The sequence below is a fragment of the Psammomys obesus genome, unplaced genomic scaffold (assembly GCF_907164565.1).
Source record: "Psammomys obesus unplaced genomic scaffold, mPsaObe1.curated_primary_1811, whole genome shotgun sequence".
NCBI classification, from domain to species: Eukaryota; Metazoa; Chordata; class Mammalia; order Rodentia; family Muridae; genus Psammomys; species Psammomys obesus.
Window position 1 is genome coordinate 1,629,846 of NW_026596089.1, and position 11,764 is coordinate 1,641,609.

At 40.3% G+C, this 11,764-nt stretch overlaps 1 protein-coding gene across 5 annotated transcripts in view; it reads right to left on the reverse strand.

The window, feature by feature from the left end:
• The window catches only part of Hivep2 (HIVEP zinc finger 2), a 197,219-nt gene that overhangs the window by 72,194 nt on the left and 113,261 nt on the right, over positions 1-11,764 (reverse strand). The gene's annotated exons all lie outside the window — the stretch shown is intronic.

The following is an 11,764-nucleotide window of genomic DNA, read 5'->3' on the forward strand; positions in this document are numbered from 1 at the left end:
TGGCATGGAAATGATCAAAGAAAATTTTTTAATTGATTGATTAATTTCTTACATATTTCTGGATCAGACAAATTTTCTATTCACTTCCAGCCATCTATTTTTATATGTTCTGAAAACACAGCTACACCTGTGTGTGATGTAAAATGGAAAAAAAAAAGCAACTGAACAAACTGTATCATAAAGGAAGGAGGGAAGGAGAGAGAAGGAGGGAGGGAAGCAAAAAAGGAAGGAAGGAAGAAAGGGAGGGAGGGAGGAAGGGAGGGAGGGAGGGAGGAAGGAAGGAAGGAAGGATTGAGAGATCAAGATGAACATACCAGACTAGTTCCACTCTCTTCTCCAAAGTCACATATATAAGATGCAAGAAGATATAAAGTTACAAAAGATGATGGAGGCACAAATGTAGAGTATTTAGAGAAATAATATCAAGATGAAATTATTTTTTCTTTCTAGAACTTAAAATCCACATAAATATTTCACCAGAATTAAAAAAATAACTTCCAAATCTACTTAGGGGCGTTCTTAAAATATTCTTAATATGCTTCAAAAATAATGCTGAGACTCATAGACAAACTTTGGGCCGAGTGCAGAGAATCTTATAGAAGAAGGGAGAGATAGAGGGATGTGGAGAGGACAGGAGCTCCACAAGGAGACTAACAGAGCCAAAAAATCTGGGCTCAGAGGGTCTTTCAGAGACTGATGAGTCAACCAAGGACCATGCTTAGAAAGGGCTTAGACCTCTGCTCAGATGTAACCCATGGGCAGCTCAGTCTCCATGTGAGTTCCCTAGTAAGGAGATGAGGAGCTGTCTTTGACATGCACCCTGTTGCCTGCTTTTTGATCACTAGTAAGGGGAACAGGGACATTCACTGGCATGAATTTGGTTGCCAGCTCTTTGATGACCTCCCCCTGGCAAGGTGGCCTTACGAGGCTACAGAGAAAGAGGATCCAGACAGTCCTGATGAGACCTGATAAGCTAGGGTCAGATAGTAGGGGAGGAGGCTCTTCCCTATCAGTGGACTGGGCGGGGGGGGGGGGCATAGGAGAGAGAAGAGGGAAAGAGGGTGGAACCAAGAGGAGATCAGAGAGGGACCTACAGCCAGGATACAAAGTGAACAAATTACAATAAATAATAATAATAATAAAGATAAAAGTAAAAAATTAATAATTCAAATCTTTGTCACTGTAAAAACCATATATTTGTGTTCACTCACTATAAAACTCTAAGTTTATAGCTGGCATATTGAAAACTATTGCCATTTATGCTTATAAAACATAAAAACACATTTTTATTTTTATTTGCTTTGGAAACAAAATAATTACAGATTAAGAGTCATATAACAAAGGCTCCTAGTCTCTTGGTTAAACTCGAATTTCTGACTATTTAAAATAGAGGTGAAGCCACCAGCATGTTCCACTTCATCAAAACTGAAGGGTATGTGCTACAAAACAAGTAAGATGGGAGAAAGGGGGCCTTGTTTTCTCATGCAACACATAAATAGGCTAAAATAAAAATGATGAAGCCTGGAAGACACAAACTTGTCATTCACAGAATAGAAAGCGATGAATATGAGACAAGGCGAGAATAATAAAAGTGACAATAATTCCAGGAGTCTGGATTTAAGTCTCCACCTCACAAGGGTCCTCAGCCACTGGGTGTAACAGTGTACTGGTGCTTCCAAAGGCTGGGGGATTCCCAAGACATGTCTGTGATACACAGCAAGCACACTGGCCACATGGGCCCCAGGGCTTCACCTAACACCCTCAAGGGAAGCAGCCTGGAAGGCATTTTGTTCTCAAGGCCGCAGGAGTGAAGGCTGATGTGCAACAGTTTCTCCAGAGCACAGAGGTTCCCCGCTGCCATCCTTTTGAGAACTAGATTGAGCTCTCATGGGCTGAACATATTGTGGGGTTCAAAGTAGCAGGAGACAACTTACAGGCAAAATAAGTATCTGAGGTTGACCTTATAAATATACTTCCATACAAACTCTATTCCTATAATTCTGGAAAGCCTGCTTATATTGGCTGGTTTCCCATAATATCCTTTGTTTAAAATTTTGCAAGTCTTTTCCGAACCCAGTCACATTGCCGCCTCATCAGCCTGAATAAAAGCAGAACCCAGAAAATGCTTGGTGATTTAAAGGGTAAATCAGTGAGTGGATACACCATTACAGACATGTTTATAGTCTTTGTACACTTGTGGAGTCACAGGGAACATGCTTTTTCTTCATTCTGTATTTTTTTCTATTTCTTCAAAATTGAAGGTTGTATCAATACAATTGAATATATTTTTAATAATATGGGTATATTTAAATTTTAATAATATTGGTAGGTACATAAAAATTGCTTTGTTGTACCAGCTGCTTGTAATAATTGCTTTAAAAACATACAAAAAAGAAAAAACAAAACAAGACATAAATTCCATCCTTTCCACTCGTTCCTTGAATTTTACACCACTACCCTGTCCTTTGGGCTGTAACACATGTGGCCTTGTATATGACTGTGCGGTTTGTCTAGCTGTCAGACCTTGAGTTTCCTTGCGAACAGGAAAAGAACTGGTAAGTGTGCGCATGCGCATGTGTGTGCAAACATATCTGTGTGTCGGCGCGCTCGCTTCCACACCCACTTCCCTAGATTGTTCTCTGTAGAAATCTCCTCCATGGGACAAGAGCCAAGGAGAGCCCGAGGACTTCCCTGACCTGAGCCAAGGGTGTACCTTGAACTGGGCACTATCAGCAGGGTGCCCAGAGGACCTTGTGGGAAGAAGGCAGGGAGGAGAATGCAGAGTGGGGGCGGGGAGCTGGTAGCAGGAAGTCCAACACTTTTGCAGTATTTTGAAATCTGCAAAGACTTCTCAAGACAAACATTCTCGAGAGATGCCTGTAAGACCAGCCAGAACACAAAGAGCTACCCAGTTTATATAAACTTTACCCAACAAGGAGAAACCACTGAGAAAGGCTCAGCCGTTCTGCTCACTAATGTGTTTAGCTACATCTCCAAGATAAGAAATAACTTTGGAAATATTTTTACTCTCACTTCTACAACTTTCAGGACAGTTTTACCCTCATTTTTACACTGAAACTCTGTTCTGGTTGCCCTCCTGGTTGCCTGGGATCCACTGTGGCAGCCAATGGCCTTTTCTTAGATCCTAGCATTGGTTAACACTCCAATCCTTAGCCACTGTGCATACCCCTGCCCCAGACCCATTAAACAGGGCACCCAGAGCAGGATCTACCTCTCCGTGGGAGCGCTTCTCACTAGCAAGCTTCTCCTCCTTCAGCTTTGCTCACACTTTCCTGTCTTTTCAACTACATTTCTGACAGCTTGGTATAGTCTACAAAACAGCAACCCCTGAAGTCTCATGCTTAGGGCTTGGTCCCCAGCTGATAGATACAGTCATCAAGAAGAGACTGGAGCTTAAGGGCAATGCTCTAACAAACGGAGACATCCATGAAGGGATTCATAATGTAATGGCACTTGGGAAGTAGGAACAAGGAAGGCCTCCTAAGAAGAAGTAGCCTACTGAGGGCTGGGCTTTGAAGGGTATCTTGTCCCTGCCCTCTGCTTCCTGCTCACCACAAAGTAAGAAGCTTTATTCTACCACAGTCCCACAGTGCTGTGCAAGTGGCCACGGACCAATGTACTTATAAGTCAAATAGCATCTCCTTTTAAGATGGCTTCTTTTAAAAGCTACACACACGCACACACACACACACACACACACACACACAAGCAAACACACACACACAAAGAAAAAAGAAGAAAGAAAAAAATTAACACATAATACTTCAAAGTACTGGATCTGAATTTCAAGGCCAAGTTGAAGTATCTTTTTCTCTACATGCTTCCCTTTTTCCTCGTCCAGAATTAACTATTTCCATGACCCTTTGCTCAACTCCTCAACTCCTCCTATTGTGCTTATCACAGTCTCCTACTGGTTTCAGTTGACTGAGTATGTATGGGAAATCTCCAAATATTGTTCAGCTACTTTGTCTGGAAGGATTCTTATTCCCCAGTGCATATCCCAAAACCTGGTACAATGTATAGATAATGCCGGAGATGAGCTTGCATCCCATAATGTGGGTTGATTCTCTGACATTTACTAAAGTCATTGAACTAAAAATATTATCTTCTTGTTGCTCCTCAGCAATCACAGCCGATCACAGGTCCTGCCAAACAAGGGCACTAAGTGTGCCCTCTCGGATTTGTCTCCTCAAAGGTGCTCCTATGACTACCTGAAGTCAGAACTTTGTAACCTCTCACAGAGACTTACCCAACCACCTCCTAGCTTATCTACTTCCAGTTCTGATTTTTCTCTACAATACTGTCATTAATTAAGTTTTAATTAGCTGGCCTCTCAAAGTAAATAAATAAATAGTTAGAGCAGTAGTGTGTTTCCGTAGCTCAAGTGTTGTAATATTCTTCCAGTCCTCTTGAAAACAAAGGACATGTTATGCTTACAGGCAAGGCTCCCAACTTTTTAGACTGTCTTCCATGGCTCTTTTTTCACATCTTCCTACTTATCAATGCTGTATTGAAAATATAACCTTTACTCTCCCTGTTTAAAACAATAATATTCATCCTTTGTCTTGTTCTAGGTGGTAACTCTTCCCACTTGATAAGATCACCTATTCTGAGAGAATCCTATTTAATCCTAGAGCCCACCCCTAACCCCAGGACTCCCACAAGAGCATGGATGTGGTTTCTTTCTTCTTGTATCCGCAAAGCATCCTATCAGACATTTCCCAAGGGCACTGCTACAAACGTTCTTATATTCACATCAGGTAAATACTGCTCCTAGTTGTTTTAGAGTTTATAAGCAATTGAAAGCCAATATGCAGGCTTACTGGTCACTGTACTCCTCCATACTTCCAAAGCACTAAACTGCATGTGGCAGAACTGTCTCAAATAAGCGTTCATTGAATCTACCAAAACTAAAGCTTTCACAAGTAGCCAGAAAAGCTCAAGTTCCATGAAAAAAGAATGAGGGCTCAAGCCAGCAGTGTTGGCGTCTGTGATGATTGGTGCTCTCAAAATTTCCACTTAAGCCTGATGACAGAATCAAGCTATGCTGCAGTCAATGAATAATTTATTCATGCACAAATCACTTCGTTAATGGAAATCTTTCATGGCTTCAGATCTAAGATACATCCAGTGCCCTATACTTACGTGTTTGCTTTAATCATTACTACACAAGGTAATGACAAATGGTAATTACAGGATCACAGGGTGCTCATGAACTGATTTAATCCAGAATATTTCTTCTGAGATTAAAACACTCTTCAGCATATGGAAACAGCAACAAATTACACCAAACCAGCCAATTCACTGCTACCATCAAATTTAAGAAGCTAAGCATTTCTTTTTGTTAGATATACCACCAACTGGAAGAATAACTTCATTCAATGTAGTCTGTGTATTTCTCTGTGTCTTAGTGCTCAGTAACCCCATCCACTTCTCTGACCCACACTGCGAAATTAAATATATATCAGAGAGAAGTGTGTGCTTGCACATCAGCCACGGCTGCACGGGGCCAAACTGTTCCTTTGCTGTGCTATTTCAGCCAATTGTGAGATGGCAGGGGTCGTGCTCCTCAAAAGGAAAAGAGAGCTATTTCCCCTGTCTGTTTTTATTCTGGGAAGCTGAAAGAGACACTCTGGCTGATGGCAGCCCTGACAGGTACACGTGTTGTTAAGGAGGTGAATTTGTGGGGAATTCTGGCAAGGTTAGGGGGTGAAAACCCTGAGCCTCTCCTAAGTTCTTGGGAAATATTTAGTGAGCTGAGAGAATAGCAAGGAAAGAAAAAGGACTTGAGTTTTCCAGAGGAAAAGAATCAAATACATGGCATTTTGTCTAATATTATCTAAAATGTATAAAATCAAGTTGATCATACCACTACCCAAATGGGCATCTCTTTTCATTTTACTTTTTGTGTGAAAAGTCATATTTTAACTTCAGTTCAAAGCCTCCTTTTTCCCAGCTCCAGAGCATAAGCAGAAATGTGTGCTCTTTGCTGTATAACTGCACACGCACATCATCGAATCAGGAGTCCCTCAGTGCTTCCTATACATGGTCCCTCTAATTGTCCATGGCCTGTCAGTCCTTTCCGCTGCCTTGCTATTCCAACTCATATCCACAACCACTGCCTCACTACACAAAGTTGGGACATCATAGGACACTTCGCTGAAGGTCGCACTGGGCACAGCACCCCAGGGTACACAGGACACAGAACAGTTACCAGAGTGGTGACTTGTGCAAGAGTCAGGAGGACCCTAAGAGAAGTAAGCAGAGCTGAACAAGCCACAGAAACTGGAGATGCAGGGACCCGAGGAAGAGGAAACAAAGAAAGACAAGTGAGAAAGAATTCCGAGTCTACAATGACAACATACATGTAAGCAATTTAGGCAGTGCCTTTGCGACAGTAATGCAGAAGAAAATGATAAGGGCATGCCAGCAGGTGACAGCTCTTCAAGGACTGCATGTGGACACACCCCTAAGCCAGCAAAGACTACTACACCCACTTACCCAACCCCACCTTTGCTCCTACCAAGCAACACGACCCACAAAGGGCAACTCTGCACATCACTCTCCTGCTCAAAACAAACAAACAAACAAACAAACAAACGAAAACTCAGGAACTCCCCACCCACGGCCACAGAAAACACCTACCCCTTCACTCTGCAGTCAGTGCTGCAGGGCCATTGTGGCTCAGCCTGTGGCCCCTGAACATCCCAGAATCTATTGTACAGGTTCACCGACTGCCTACATTCCATTATTTTTGTTGCCACGGTGCTTGTTTTACTTTAAATCATCTGCATTTTACATTTAAAGAGGGTACTAGAAAAAGACAACACAGCTCAAGGAAGCATAAAATCCAGTGTGAAGCTCCACAGAGCAGCCAGCCACTCAGGATGGAAAATCTAAAGCTTCACATTGGATTTTATATTTCACATGTACTTTTATACACTTGCATAGAGTCTTTGGGTTTGGGTCATCTTGGTGTGTGCTTTTTCTTATTTGTTACTTTTTCATAATAAAGTTTCAAATGAAAACATTAAAAAGAGGGCACTGAAGGCATGAGTGTTGTTCTTATTGATTTTCTCTGGGGATCTAGTAAGATTCATATTTACTGACCCATCTCACTGATGTCATTCAGACTAATGACATTAGTCACATATCAATTTTTCAGACCCCAACCTTAATGTTGAAAAGAAATTCACAAATATTTTAATGAACTCCAACAAGTAGTTATGGGATATCTATTAATTTGCTCAATCCTCTTGTTTTTTCCTCAGGCTGAGGAAGATACTGATGAAACAAGGATCTATTGTTGCTCTTAAACAGCTTACAGTGGGGCCTTGAGATACACAACACAACAAAACACAGGAATCAATTCAGTTACTTCACCATAAGGTATAAGTACAAAAAAAGAAAAACAAAACAAACAAACAAAAACAAACAAAAAAAAAAAAAAAACAGTCGAGAAGTGGTGTGAGAGAAACAGGAAGGGCTGAGTGTGTTCTGAGACCAGGTAAGATAAAATAAAAGACTAGTAACCCTAAAATGAAAGGAGTAACCAGACTATGACATCAGGAAAGTTCATCAAACAACAGCGTAAACAATAGGCAAAGGAGACAGTGCATGGGACAATTCATTCACCACTTCCCACTTCCTGGAAGTGGAAGTCACAATGGTATTAAGTTCATAAATTGAGGATCTCTATGTAGGTGGTTTTCCTATCATTCAGTTCAAGAATTTATAATAAATGCTGTAATTGGAGCTTGAATTCAGGAACTCATTCTTAATCTGTGGAAACATTGCTTAAAGAGGATAAGATTCTCAGACCAGGGAGAATGACTGGGTGAACAGAATCTTCAATTTCATCGCACCCACCATGCTGTTGTGTGATCTTTTGGGCTTACCGGACAATCCCTAAAATCAGATTATTTCCCATAATTTCAACAAGGCTTCTATTTCCTTATGTGAATCATGTTAAACAGGATATATTGACCATATCCACAAAGCTCCAACGTTTGGATAATGGCAGCCAACTAGACCCATGACCTCACAGTGACTGTGACATGTCACCTGACATTGAGTAAATCTGTGAATCACTAGGGTTGTGACTCTGACTAAATCGCTGGCTGTAGTGCCACCACCACAGCAGTACCCTTCATTTCTGTGTACACAAAATGAAGTGTATATAATTTCTGTATCACAGCTCTTTTCTCACATATGATAACACAGGTAAATACTTTTTAAATGATAAACTGTGACACTTAACTGTAAATAGAAACAAGGCATGCAGTAATTCAGTTTCACTATGTAGGGGTGATCCAGAGAGTCGCTGATAAGAAGTTCCCTGCACAGCCATCATATAGTACAACCAAGGGAAAGGGGCAGAAATAACTCTACAGAAGAGACTATTATGAAATAAGAAAGCAGCCTTCCGTCAGAGTGTTGAATAGCTATAGACATGGAATGAAACCTATGCTGCTCATATGACTGGCTTAATGAATGCTGACTAACTAAATAAACAGATTAGTTTATCTCATGAATAAGCGAACTATGTAGCCAAATGAAATGCTTGAAAAATCCAAGGAAAGAATTTTGAAAAATGGAGCCACATAGCTCATGAAATTCAGTCACTCATGGGCTCCATATGGATCTACTATAATGACAAAACAAAGTATGATCACTGTAAGTCAGGTATAGATGCTCTAAAAAGCCTATAGATTCCACCAACTTGTCAATACTTAAGCATGTTTAATACCCTCTGAAGTTATAATAAAACAGAAGGGAATTAATATGAAACGACTTCCATGGATGTGAAAATCTACAAAACTGCCTCTCTATGAAAGGAAACAGTTTGATGGTTATACCCTGGCAACTTACAGGGTCTACTGTGAATTGTGTGCAAAGCAGGAGAAGATATAGTAAGCCCAGCAGGTTTGATGTGCACCATCTGAGTAGCTGAAGTGTTCTTGTTTACTTTCTGAACTTATAGAAATAAGAAGGGAAATAACCATATGCAGGCATATCCAAAGAGAAAGGAACTATAGAAGGTTGAACAATGGGTCTGGGAAAATTTATTAAAAAATTAGCAATTTCTATAGAAATCAGACATTTTTTACTTCTTTTTTTAATTTTTCTTTTTTTATTAATTAATTCAACTTACATCTCAGTCATAGGCCCCTTCTTTCCAGTCCCATCCTCCATTCAGCATCCTTTCTCCCCTATTTCTCAGAAAAGGGGAGCTCCTACCTAGACACTCCAGCTCATCTATTCACATGAGAACTGAGTTCTTCTTCCTCCCCTATGGCCTGATAGGGAAGTCCCATCAGGGGAAAAGTGATCAAAAAGCAGGCAAAATAGTCTGTGTTGTCCCTACTCCCCTAACTAGTGGCCCAATATGAAGCCTAAGATTCCCACTGCACTTATCTTCTTGGGGTCTGTGCATTGTAGTATGTCTATCCTGTACTATATGACTAAAATCCGCTTATAAGTGAATACATAGCATGTATCTTTCTGGGTCTGTGTTACCTCAAGATGATCTTTTCTAGTTTGCCTGCAAATTTGCCTGCAAATTTCCTGATTTTCTTGTTTTTAATGGCTAAGTTATTTTGTACTTCTTAACATAAAACTCTATTAATTTCTGATTCTAAATATTAATAACTGTAGTAGTTACATAATTCTGAGCAAGGTAATTACCACCCTGAAATCCAATATTTCTGAATAGATAGGGATTCTCAGTTATTTTAAACGATTGTGATCCCACAGCCAGGATCCTGACGCATACAGATTGCTCAGAAAAGGTTAGAACACTTCCCTTCTCTCCAGTGAAGGGTCACCTCTTGTCAAACTCCTAATGAATCCACCCCCTTCAATGAAAGACATGTACACCTGAGAACAGAGAGCATATCCCATCGGTACAGGCACGGATTTCAGCTAGACATGTAATGTTAAGAGTAGCTCAAAGCATTACCAACTTGAAAAACAGCAGTGTATAAAAACTAGCATTATTATAAAGGTAAAATTAATTCATATTTCTTATCCTTGTCAGAAATACCAAAAAATGAATATTCTAATGGTTGCAGACTTTCCAGTTTTGCAAGTTCCTTTCTATTTGCCACTAATTTGTGGTGCAGACGATTCTATTATTTCTATTCCTTACTTGAACTAGGGGTCGCAACTAAGTTCACTAATAAAGTGAGAAGTCACTGACCATACTGTCTGTGCACATTATGAGAAAAGGTGAAGAATTCCATAGGAAACCCTTCTTCAAATTGTAGGTGTTTGAACTTAGAAAACATGCCATTTCTGTGAATTAGACCCATGCTGGCAGGTTAAAGAACCAGCAGGCATGTAGTGGACAAAATATAGGTCCTGTAAGGTTGAAACACTGGCCATTCAGCTGCTAGCACTAACCACCATCATTGCGATGACTAATAGTCACTGGCTCCTACTCCCTGCTGACTGTATGTTTTATCTTCAGGGAACATTATGGATTAAGTAGCACACTTATTTAATTCAAAACAATCAATATTTCCAAAGCTCTGACGTCAAAGAAGCCCAGAGCTCAAACAGCAAGGCCATGTCCACTTTCAATCTCCTCTACATAATTGAAGTCTACACCAGTTGAAGCTGAATGTTAGCACTGTGGAATACACATGGGAAGTAAGTGTAAGCGCCAAGCCAATGAGTAGTATTGAAGTTACTGCTTTGGAGTATTAATTTTCATTTTCTGACATACAGAGTATCTACAATAAAGCTTTGATTTTGAAAGTTTTTAAACATTTCTCTTCCTGGTGGGACTTTCATCTGACTGCCTTATATCCCTTTAATTATCCAAATCTGTCTCCAGATGGCACTATGTGTGCATAACAATGAGAATGCCCTTACAGGGCAGGATGAAGAAAAATTCCTAGTTTGTAGATTCAGTATTTCTACTCTCCTACTGTCCAAAGGCTACACAAATGAAGCAAGACCCAAGGCTGAGGCTTCAAGGCAGATTACTACAGGCACAAATAGACAAACACCAGTGGTGGGTTTGCCTTGAAACTGTCTCCCAGAATGATTGGACATTTTATTTCTTATTCATTAGAACTTGTTGAATTTTTAAATAGTGACAGTTTATTTGAGAGAAATTTAATAACAAGAATCACAATTTTAGTATCATGAAAAATATGTAAAGCTCTAATAATTCAAATCTTGTGACCTAAATTAGAAAAACAATTTTCCCCCAAATTCTCTGTTACTATACAAAGGGTTAATTATAGCATAAACTAGCTTGAGTTAAAAAAAAATTATCAAGCCTAAAATCAGGATCATTTAGACTTTCTGATGCCAAAAATCTGTTTGAGAGAGCAGGCTTTTACTACAGTGACATTTTAAGAGTAGCCAAAGTCCCGTTCCCACTAAATTCTGGCCATCCCCACCAATCTGGGACTAAACAGCCCGACTCCTCCTGGTTCCCAGTTCTCTGTCTCAGGAGCCTCCAGTGCCACTCAGCAAAATGTGAGCTCCACTGAGAAAGCCCTTCCTAAATGTCTGCTCTTATCCCAGGCACACACATGCACAAGCGCACACTGGAACACAGGCACACACGCACACACACACATAAGCACTCACACATGCACATGTGCACGTCTAAGATGCAGGATTGTTTAGAAGCTCATTATATCTTGGATTTTTATCCAATGAGATAGTTCTACCACACAACACACACACACACACACACACACACACACACACACACACACACACA